At 34.4% G+C, this 11070-nt stretch overlaps 1 pseudogene; it reads left to right on the top strand.

Annotated features, from left to right (window-relative positions):
- The first annotated feature begins 544 nt into the window (after window positions 1-544).
- Window positions 545-1502, top strand: LOC143673010 (olfactory receptor 5AL1-like; annotated as a pseudogene).
- The last annotated feature ends 9568 nt before the right edge of the window (window positions 1503-11070 follow it).

Here is an 11070-nt window from a genome sequence, read left to right as displayed (position 1 = left end):
TACTAATCAATATTTTTTGACTTATTGCTCATGTGCAATATCACAGATTTATAAATAATGATATTTTACCCCCTTCTTTTGATTATACTGGCTAGTACACTGAGAGAAATGTTTAAAAAGAGTGAAGATTGTTTGGATTCTGAGATGTATTGAAATGTCTAGTTATTTCACATTAATATATTGATCTGAAACATGTTTTGTTTCATTGAAGTATTTTCCTTGAGTCATTAAAATATTTATCCTGCTATACCTATTTAATAATGAGTTTTCATTCTATATGTGAAATTTCATGTTTTAATTCAGGTATCTTCTATCTTCTTTAAAAATACTCTGGAAGTTTCAGTATCTTGAAATTTCTACCTGAAGCAAATACCTTCTAGCCAAAAGCAGGTAGAACTGAAATGTAAGGATGGCCCATGAGATCCCTTAAGATATTCTTTCCAGTATGGTCACCAAAAAATAAGGGTGAGTCAACTCCTTAATTTGAGAAGCCAAGATTATCCAGAATGGATGTTCTAGAGGTAACGGTATAGTATACTTCCACACTGATTCCATGGCCAAAGGCAACAATTCAGAAGTGACTGAATTTATCCTTTTGGGACTCACAGACAGTATGGAGCTTCAAGCCCTTCTTTATGGAGTCTTTCTTGTAATCTATTTAATTAGTGCCATGGGTAATCTTGGGTTAATTATGCTAATTCAAATTAGTCATCAGCTTCACATACCTATGTATTTTTTCCTCAGTCATCTGGCTTTTGCTGATTTTTGCTATACCTCCTCTGTCACCCCAAACACAATAATGAACTTCCTCCAGGAAATTAAAAGAATATCCATACCTGCTTGTGCCATAGTTGTTTTGCTTTATCATGTTTGTGGTATGTGAAGTGTATATGCTCTCAGTCATGGCTTATGATAGGTATGTGGCCATCTGCAAACCTTTACTCTATTCCATTTTCATGAATAGAAGGGTTTGCATTCACATGGTAGTTAATACTTATTCCTATGGAGTTTCTGTGGGACTCCTACAGGCAATTCTTACCTTCCAGTTGTCTTTCTGTGACTCAAATACAATAAATCACTTCTGTTGTGATGATGTTCCTTTGGTTGGTCTGGCTTGTCATAAAACCCATTACAAAGTTATCAAAGAACTGATATTGTTCACACTTGCTGGTTTCAACACTCTTTTCTCTCTTTTAATTGTCCTCATCTCCTACGTATTCATTTTATTTACCATTCTGAGGATTAAATCTGCTGAAGGCAGACAAAAAGCCTTTTCTACTTGTGCCTCACATCTGACTTCCATCACTATATTTTATGGGACAATTATCTTCATGTATATGCAGCCCAAAGCAAGCCATTCTCTGGATACTGACAAAATAGCTTCTGTTTTCTGTATTGTGGTAATTCCCATGTTAAATCCTTTAACTTACAGTCTGAGGAACCAGGAAGTGAAAAATGCTATGAAGAGAATTATGGAAAAGTTGTGTTCTACTATAAAATAAATTACCTATGGTTTAATTGAAAGACTCTAAGTAGAGAAGCAGCACTTAAAAATTAAATTTTTGGGTAGTGCACTGGTGACTCAATGGAAGAATTCTCACCTGTTGTGTTGGAGACCTGGGTTCATGTCCCAGAGCCTGCCCATATAAAAAAAATGAAGTTTTCTTCATTAACACACTAAAAGTAAAAAAAAAAAAACGAAATTTTTAATATTTTAAAAGTTAATATGGTCACACAAATTGCATTAATTTTCTGATTTTATTTTTTTATTGTGATCCTCATTCCTGGTGATAGTGAAAGACATGAGAATGAAACACATAAAGTTGCAAACAGTAGTTCAAATTTTGCTTTGTAGAGTTTTCAAAATCATTTTAGAGGTATTTTGAAGTGAATATTACTTACATTAGTAAAAAAACACACCCTTTTAAATTTCTAAAGCAATGTTAAGTAGCTAATGTTGTTTATAAAATATTCACAGACACTATTTTCTCAAAGCCTTGTCAACTTAACCTGAAAATAATTGTTGGTTCTGAAGACCTTACAGGTTGACTAACATCCACACTGGCTGAAAAATTAAAGTAAATCAGATGTTAACAAATAAGATATGCATGCCCTTCAAATCAGAATAAGGTTTGTAGATTGGAAAATAATAGCAATCCATGTTAGCTTTCTGTTTTTGATAACAGCACAGTGGTCATTTAAGAGAATATACTTGGTTTAACAAGTACTATTATAAATGAAGTAAAGATATATGTCTTCAATTTATTCTTGAACATTCAGGAAAAATATAATGTGATAAATTGTTAACATTTAGGGAATTGGGGTGAAGGCTTTAAAGATATTCGTTGTAAAATGTTGGCATCTTTTCTAAAATCTGAAATTATGTTGAAATAAAATTTAAAATAAGAAATTAGTCCTACAGCATTTATTGCTTACTTTTACTTTAATACTTTAATAGATTAGTATTTTTGTAAAATGGTTCTTGTTTTGGTGCCCCAATTCCAAAACCTTTGTAACTGTAAAATAGTAGATTTTTTTACAAATCATACTTAACAGCAATTTTTCTTCCCTTAAAAATATGAATAAATGAAACACCCATTATTCTCCATTTAAATCTTAGCTCTTTCTTTAGGAGATTAGCTGTTTCATTAGGAGAACTCATTATGAGCTTTGTATTTTCACCTGTTACAAATCAAATAACTGCACCATACCTTTTTAGAAAATTCTAAAGGACAATTTGCCTAATTGTTCTTAAAATGACTTGTACCTTTGTTAATAGTTTTATGATCAGTGGAAAATTTGCAGGCAAGGTACTGAAACAGATTTAAGAATTCATCTCTTCATTGAAGCATAAGTCAAGAGAGAGTGAATCTTGATCTTTCAGATTTAATTTAGTTATTACAAGTTTGAAATTCAGGTATACTACATGTGTGATGGAGAAAAATGGGGCTCTGAATCTGTTGTAGTCATTTTCACTTTGCCTAAGATAAACCCTGCCCCTACCAGAGAATGTTTTGATTCACAACCATGACCAGTCATGGTTCTGGCCAATTCTATTTCAACTGCAGTCAAATCCCTGGTGCTACTGTTATAACTGTTATGTACTCCAAGAAAAGGTTTTCTTTAATATGTTACATGGAATATTAAGTCTCTGTGATGATACATAAAATAGGGGTTAAATGTTCAAATATATTTCAGAAGCATTTTACACTTTATAACCTTTTTCTTGAAGACACAATTATCAACAGTATAAAAAAGGACTTGACAATGTTTCCTTTAATATTTTTAGCTACTATTTTACAAATACTTTTCATCACATGAAAATTTTTCAGAAAATCTCCTTTCAACATTCTGAACAAAGACCATTTTGGACCCCAGAGCCCATTGGTGTGATCTAAATGGGCCTCATTGAAGAGTTAGGTTTTCATATCTTAAAATAAGATAGCTAATCCAGTACTATATATGAAACTACTCTGGATTGATTGAGTGCACCCAAAATTTAAAAGTTTAGGTTTATTTTTCAGAGACTTGCAACCTGCAAATTGTTCCTATGCCAGATGAGCCCTGAAACTTAGAGGTATCAGTATCTCCCAGAACATTGACCAGTTGCATTCCCCTACCCCACAATGTCAACACCCCTTTTCAACATGAAGATGTTAGAATGGTCATTGCCAACATTGAGAGCATGATCAAATGAGATGAAAAAGTTGTAAGAGAAAGCTAGAATTTAACTGTCACTACTGAATGATTATATAGATTTTTTTTTGCTTTTAGTATATTGGAACAAACATTAAGAAATAACTGAAATTGTGGAACTGCAACCCTTACTATACTTTGAAATTTTCTCTATAACTACTTGCTAAATGGTAGTTTGAAATTCATCATTTTCTGTATACATTATATTTTACAGTAAATAATTTCTACAAAATATGAAAGATTGAACATAGTATTACCTTATGATTGCTAACATACAACCAAAATAATTAAAAACAGAGACTGAAGAAAAATTTGTACAGTAATGCTTATAGTCACATTGTTCACAGTAACCAAATAATGAAAGCAGCCCACATGTACATCAATAAATGAATGGCTAACAAAATGTGATACATCCCTACAATGGAATATTATTCAGCCATAAAAAGGAATGAAGTTCTGAAACAGGCAACAGCATGGATGAAACTTGAAGATATCATATTGTTTTAGTTTGCTAGCTGCCAGAATGCAATATACCAGAAATGGAATGGATTTTTAAAAGGAAATTTAATAAGTCACTAGTTTACAGTTCTAAAGCTGAGAAAATGTCCCAATTAAAACAAGTCTATAGAAATATCCAATCAAAGGCATCTAGGAAAAGATACCTTGATTCAAGAAGGCAGTTGAAGTTCAGAGTTTCTCTCTCAAGTGAGAAGGCATATGGCAAACACAGTCAGGGCTTCTCTGTCAGCTGGAAGGACACATGGCAGACCTGGCATCATCTGCTAGCTTTCTCTCCTGGCTTCCAGTTTCATGAAGCTCCCCAGGAGGCGTTTTCCTTCTTCATCTCCAAAGGTCACTGGCTGGTGGACTCTCTGCTTTGTGATGCTGCAGCATTATCTGCTCTCTGAATCTCTTTCTCCAAAATGTTTCCTCTTTTATAGGACTCCAATAAACCAATCAAGACCCACTCATATGGGTGGAGACATGTCATCACCTAATCCAGCTTAACAACCCCTCTTGACTAAGTCACATCATCCAGGGAAATGATCTGATCACAGTTTCAAACATGTAGTATTGAATAGGGATTATTCTACCTTTGTGAAATGGGATTTTGATTAAAACATGTGTTTTATAGGGGGCATATTTCCTTTCAAACCAGCACACATATTGAATGAAACCAGCCATATATGAAAAGACAAACATTGTATCTCATATGAAATACCTAGAATCAGCAAATTACATAGATATTAAAACAGATTACCAACTGCAGGGGCCATGAGAGTGGAGAATGGGAAGTTATTGTTAATAAGCATATTTGGGGTGATGAGATGTTTCAGTAATAGATGGTGGTTATGGTAGCATACCATTGTGAGTTTAATTAATGCCACCAACTTGTATCCTCACAAGTGGTAAAAATGCAAAATATTGAGTTGTATATTATGCTGCCACAATGAAAGTTTTAAAATATAAAAAAAAATTGTAAAATATATGTCTATATATGTTTTGCAATCTTTTCATTATGGAAGGGTCAATGTCAAAAATGTCAAATCTACGCATAAAGAGAGAGGGTAAATGGCATCCACCTGAGATTGTCTTTGAACATATAAATAAAACACCAAGAGATACCATTTCTGACTTGAGACTATAAAATGAAAACATTTGATTAGCCAGAAGGGAAAAATGACCCTCATAAAATGTTGATAGAAATTGAAAAATAATATAACTGTTTAGAGGGATACTTGGCACTATCTAGCAAAATTACAGTAGCCAACAATCCTACTTCTAAGAAAAATATTCCAAATAAATATTGACACAAATATAAAATAACACACATACAAGGTTATTCACTGGAATATTGTTTATATTAGCAGTATATTAGAACACAAATATCCTCATGCCTCTCCCAGGAATGAGGAAATTTTCTTGGTATGATAAATAATGATCATCAGGCTATGGTACTGAAAATAAAAAAGGAGAAAGAATTTACTAGTATGTTTCATGCTGTGCATGACAAATCAAAGTTTAAAGATACATATATTTATTTAATATTTGATTTAAAAATAGACACTAGCATGTCAATGAATTAGAAAAGTAGCATTGAAAAGTCAAATAAAAAAGTTTACCTTTAGGACATGAAAGGAATGGAGGAATACAGACAGGTATGGAGTTCTTTTTTTTTTAATATACCTTGCTATATAGTTGGGTTTTTTGTTTGTTTGTTTGTTTGTTTCTTTGTTTGTTTTGTTGATTTTTTTTTGTCTTGGGCAGGCACTGAGAATCAATGTCAGGTGAGAACTCTGCCTGCTGAACCACCATGGCCCACCCACTATGTAGTTTTGATTTTGCAAATATATTGAAGCTTTATATAATTTAGAAGTAAATCAACAATAAAAAAAATCTTCTCTACTAGTGTGATGGTTAGATTCAACTGTCAACATGGCCAAGTGATATTTTCCAGTTGTCTAGTAAAACAAACACATGTCTATCTGCTGCTATGAGGCATTTTGTGGACTTAAATCATCAGCACATTGATTGCATCTTTGACTGATTACATTGCGGTCAGTGAAGGTGAATGCCCTTGCAATGAGTGACAGTTAATATAATCAGTTGAAAGTTTTGAATCACTTTCTCTCCACTTCCACCAGCCTGTCTCTCCTGGAGAATTCATCAAAGGACTTCACTGCAGTTGCTAGCTTGTGACCTGCCTTATGGAATTTGGACTTGTGCATCCCCACAGTTTGCATGGGACAGACACTTTTATAAAATCTCACATTTACAAATATCTTCTGTGATTTATGTTTCCCTGACTGCCATGACTAGAAATCTTCCAATGTTTTCCATTTTATTCTAATAAAAATCAAAGAACTAAAATCAACCACAAAGCTCTAAATAATTTGGTCCCATGTTCACTCTTGGATCTTGTCTATTTCTCTTTCTTTTTTGCTGCTCTGGCTTCCACATTATCCCTCAAAACAGCAGCCTTCCTCCCTAAATAGGGTCTTTGCAAGTTCTTAGGCTGGTGTCCTCTTCCCCAGATATCTATTTTCTCCTTCACTCCTCTGTCACTCTGGATTCATTCCAAAAAGAAAGTAATTTTGGAACACAAAGGCTTATTATAGGAATTAAGGCTGAGACAAGTGTTTGCACGTATCAGTGAGCAAAGATCAAGGAAGTATCTAATACAGCTAGGAAAGCTGCAGCCAAAGGAAAGTGGGACAGATAGTGAAGGCCTCATCGTAAAATACTGAAGCAAGTTCCCAAAGATCTCTTTTGAGTTCTGGGTTAAGAAGAATCTTTCAGAAGACTCAACATTCTGAGTTTACAATAATAGATCAGATGCTTCTTGAGCCCAGGCCAAGGAGTTTTGTGAATCTCACATCTATCTGCCCACAGATCAGAATGAAACACTGCCAGGATAGAGTGGTTCCTACTGTTATACCAATGGCCAAATATTTTTAAAATTTCTCTCCTTATCAAACTATAATATGACACCCTATTTGCAAAGATAGTTTAGAAAAGTGAAGATTGTGAGTTCTCTGCAATGCAGAGGAAATTTGGAAGGAATTGATAGTGATTATATTAGTTTTCTATTGATGCCATAAGAAATTACCAAAAACGTTGTGATTTAAAATGACACAAATTTATCTCACAGTTCTGTAGGTCAGAAGTTCAGGTACAGTGTAGTTTTTCTGCTTAAAGTCTCACAAAAGTGAAAACAAGTTATTAGAAGAGTAACACTCCTTCTGGAGGTCCTAGGAAATAACTTGTTTCCTCATTAATTCAGGTGGCTGGCAGAATTCAAAGATGTAAGTTGGATGACTTAGATCAACTTTTCCATGCTGGCTATCATCTCAAGGCTGTTTCCCTTGTTCTAAAGATCTCATGCATAAATTGACTCATGGCCTCCTCCTTACATTTTTTAATCTGGTACCATCAGACTGAGCTCCAACCACACTTCAGATCTCTTTTATTTCTTGTAAAACATCTCTCTGACTCCAGGTGGGAAAGATTCTCTGCTTTCAAGGGTTCATGTAATTAGATTGGTTGTACTTGGATAATCTAGGATAATGTCTCCCATTTCAGCATCTATAACCTTAAACACATCTGAAAAATCATTTATGCCTCATAATCTAGCATATTTAGAGGTTTCTGGGATTATGATATGAACATCAATGTGGTACTGTTATTTTTTCTTTGCCACAGTGTTATATTAGTTTAAAATTTAAATTCCAGCAGGGGCAAGGGTAGCTCCATGGAAGAATTCTTGTCTGAGAAGTGGAAGGCTGAGGCTCAATTTCTGGAGCTTGCTAAAGCCAAATAAAAAAATTAAAAATTAAAAAAACCTTAGGGTGGGCCATGTTGACTCAGCAGGCAGAGTTCTCACTTGCCATGCTGGAGACCTGGGTTCGATTCCCAGTGCCTACCCATGCAGAAAAAAAAAAAAACTTAAAAAAATTGAAATACCAATCCAATCCATTCCATTGTTAACTCAGCATTCAACCACAAGTTAAATGGAAACATTTTTGTTTTCCCTATTGGAAACAATCTTCCTTTGGTGGATAAGACCTGCAAATCACCAGAGAACAGAATTATAGGTTAGGAAGGCAAATATTTTGCCTGAAGGTTATTCTTTTTAATAGTGAGGAGACAATTTTAGTCAATACCTTTAATGAAGCCTGGGTATGTTGGCTAAGAGGGAAATTGCCCAATAATGTATTATCACAAAATTGCCATTCTAAATTTTCAATAGGCCATTACAAAAGTCTATGACATTAACTGTTTCAAGGAGACAAGGTAAGGTCAAAATAAATTCTATATGCATTTTATATTTCATTTCTTATGAAATAAATGTCTTGGTTGGAAGCAATGTTGCTGGAATACCACAATAGTGAGAAGAGTTTTCCCATTTTGATGGGTTTAGCAGAAACCACCAGAGAAGTCAGTTCCATAATCAGAGTTAAGCATCTATTCTAGTGAAGACAAATTGTTGCTTCTTATATATTGGAAGAGGCTGACATAAAATCCACAGAATATTGGCAAATTGGACATATACAATTATTTTCTGCCATTGTATACTGCTGAGTACTGAGAATGGTACTGTGTTCAACTATGTTAAGTGAGACAATGAATAACCACCATCCATCCTGCCATTCCTAACTTAGAAAAAATTGTGTGGGCAGAAGTGGCCAATAAAGGGACTGATCACAGCCAACACATGGCATATCTTACCTACCAATGCTTAGAGAGGGTTCTTAGGTGAATAAACCCTTAAGTGAACATTTAAATGGGTGTCATCATCCTATCACATTGAGAGAAATTGCTCCAAATTCCTCTTACTTATTGCTACTTGTCAAATTTCTAAGTTGTTACTTCCAAATTCTGGATTATTAAGCCAAACTACTTTTCAATGCTCATGTTTCCCTGGAGATTCATACTGATGTCCACCTCCTTCAAATAAATAAAATAACCCAAGCACATTGCTTGAAAACAAAAAGCTCTTTTTCAGGATTTCCCTTATCCATGGTCTATTTTAACCACCTCTAGATGGAGCAATTTTATAGTCAAAGTTTGTGAAGAGCCTGAGATTTTACCCTACTTAAATCTAACAAAGCAGCCTTACCATGTTTTCATAGATTCTGGGAGAAGACACAAGACATTAGAAACAGAAACAAAGGACTTACTTATTCATGACCCACAAGCATCAGAATCTTCATGTTTGTTTCTGCCCCCTTACCTCCTCCTCCAATATCTCATTAGTGTGGATGTTTGCTGTTTTGTTGAGTCCTATGATGGCTATTGTTTTTGTTCAGGTTTTATTCTAGCACCATATATGCCACCTAAAATTTCCCCCTTTAACTACATTCGGATGTTCAATTCATTGTTGTTAATTATATTCACAATGTTGTGCTACCATCACCACTATAAATAACCAAACATTTGCACCATCCCACACAGATACCCTGCATCAATTAAGAATTAACTCTCAGTTCATGCCCCCACCCCAGACCTTGGTAACCTGAATTCTAATTTCTGACTCTATTAATTGCTTATTCTAATTATTTTATATCAGTGAGATCATACAATAATTGTATTTTTGTTTTTGACATTTCACGCCACATGTTGTCTGATTACAAGTTTCACTCATGTTGCATACATCAGAATTTTGTACCTTTTCATAGCTGAATAGTCTATTATATATATAAACCATATGTTTGATCCACTCATCAGTTGATGGACACTTGAGTTGCTTCCATCTTTTGGCAATTGTGAACATTGCTACTATGAACATTGATATGCAAATATCTGCTCAAGTCTTTGCTTTCAATTATTTTGGATATGTTCATAGGTATGGAATTGACAGGTCACATGGTAATACTATACTTAACTTTCTAGGGGACTTCCTGATTGTTTTCTACTGTGGCTGTACCCAATTTAGATTGTCGTCAACAGTAAATAAATATTTCTATTTCTCCACTTCCTCACCAAAACTTGTAATTTTTCATTTATTTTAAAGTACCCATAAGATTGAGGTATAAAATGGCAACTTGTGATTTTGATACACATTTCCCTAATGGTTTATGTAGTTGAGCATCTTTTCATATGCATTTTGGCCATATGTATATCTTCAAAGGAACGTGAATTTGAGTCTTACTAATTTTTTTTTCCCCATGGGCAGGCACCGAGAATCAAATTTGGGTCCTCTGGCATGGCAGGCAAGCATTCTTACCTGCTGAGCCACTGTAGCCACCCGAGTCTTACTAATTTTTAAAGTTGGGTTCTTTGTCTTTTTGTTGTTGAATGGTAGAGTTTCTTTGATAAATGTGGATAATAAACACTTATCATATATGTGGTTTACAAATATCTTCTCCCATGCTCAGTATGTTGTCTTTTTTTTTTTTTTACATGGGCAGGCACTGGGAATCAAACCCGGGTCCTCGGGCATGGCAGGAAAACATTCTTACTTGCTGAGCCACTGTAACCCGCCCAGTATGTTGTCTTTTGATATTCATGATGAAGACTTTTTGCTCACATTTTTTCTTTATTTTGATGAAGTACTATTGATGTATTTTTTTTCTTTTGTTGCTTGTGTTATTGGTATAAAGTCTAAGAAGACATTGCCTAATGCAAGGTCCAGAATATGTTTCCCTACATTTTCTTCTAGGAGTATTATACTCATGTTCTTATATTTAGATATTTGATCCATTTGTAGGGGTCTGTTGTCATTCTTTTACATATGGATACCCAGTTTTCCCCACATATTTGTTGAAGAGACTACCCTTTTCTAATTGAGTGGAGCTGGCAACTTTTCAAAAATCAATTTGCTAGCAATGTGATGGTCTATTTCTGAACTTTCAATACTATTCCATTGGTCTG

This window comes from Tamandua tetradactyla, assembly GCF_023851605.1.
Source record: "Tamandua tetradactyla isolate mTamTet1 chromosome 22 unlocalized genomic scaffold, mTamTet1.pri SUPER_22_unloc_3, whole genome shotgun sequence".
Lineage (NCBI taxonomy): Eukaryota > Metazoa > Chordata > Mammalia > Pilosa > Myrmecophagidae > Tamandua > Tamandua tetradactyla.
Note: the sequence above shows the minus strand (reverse complement) of the source record. Positions and strands in the feature narration are given on the sequence as shown.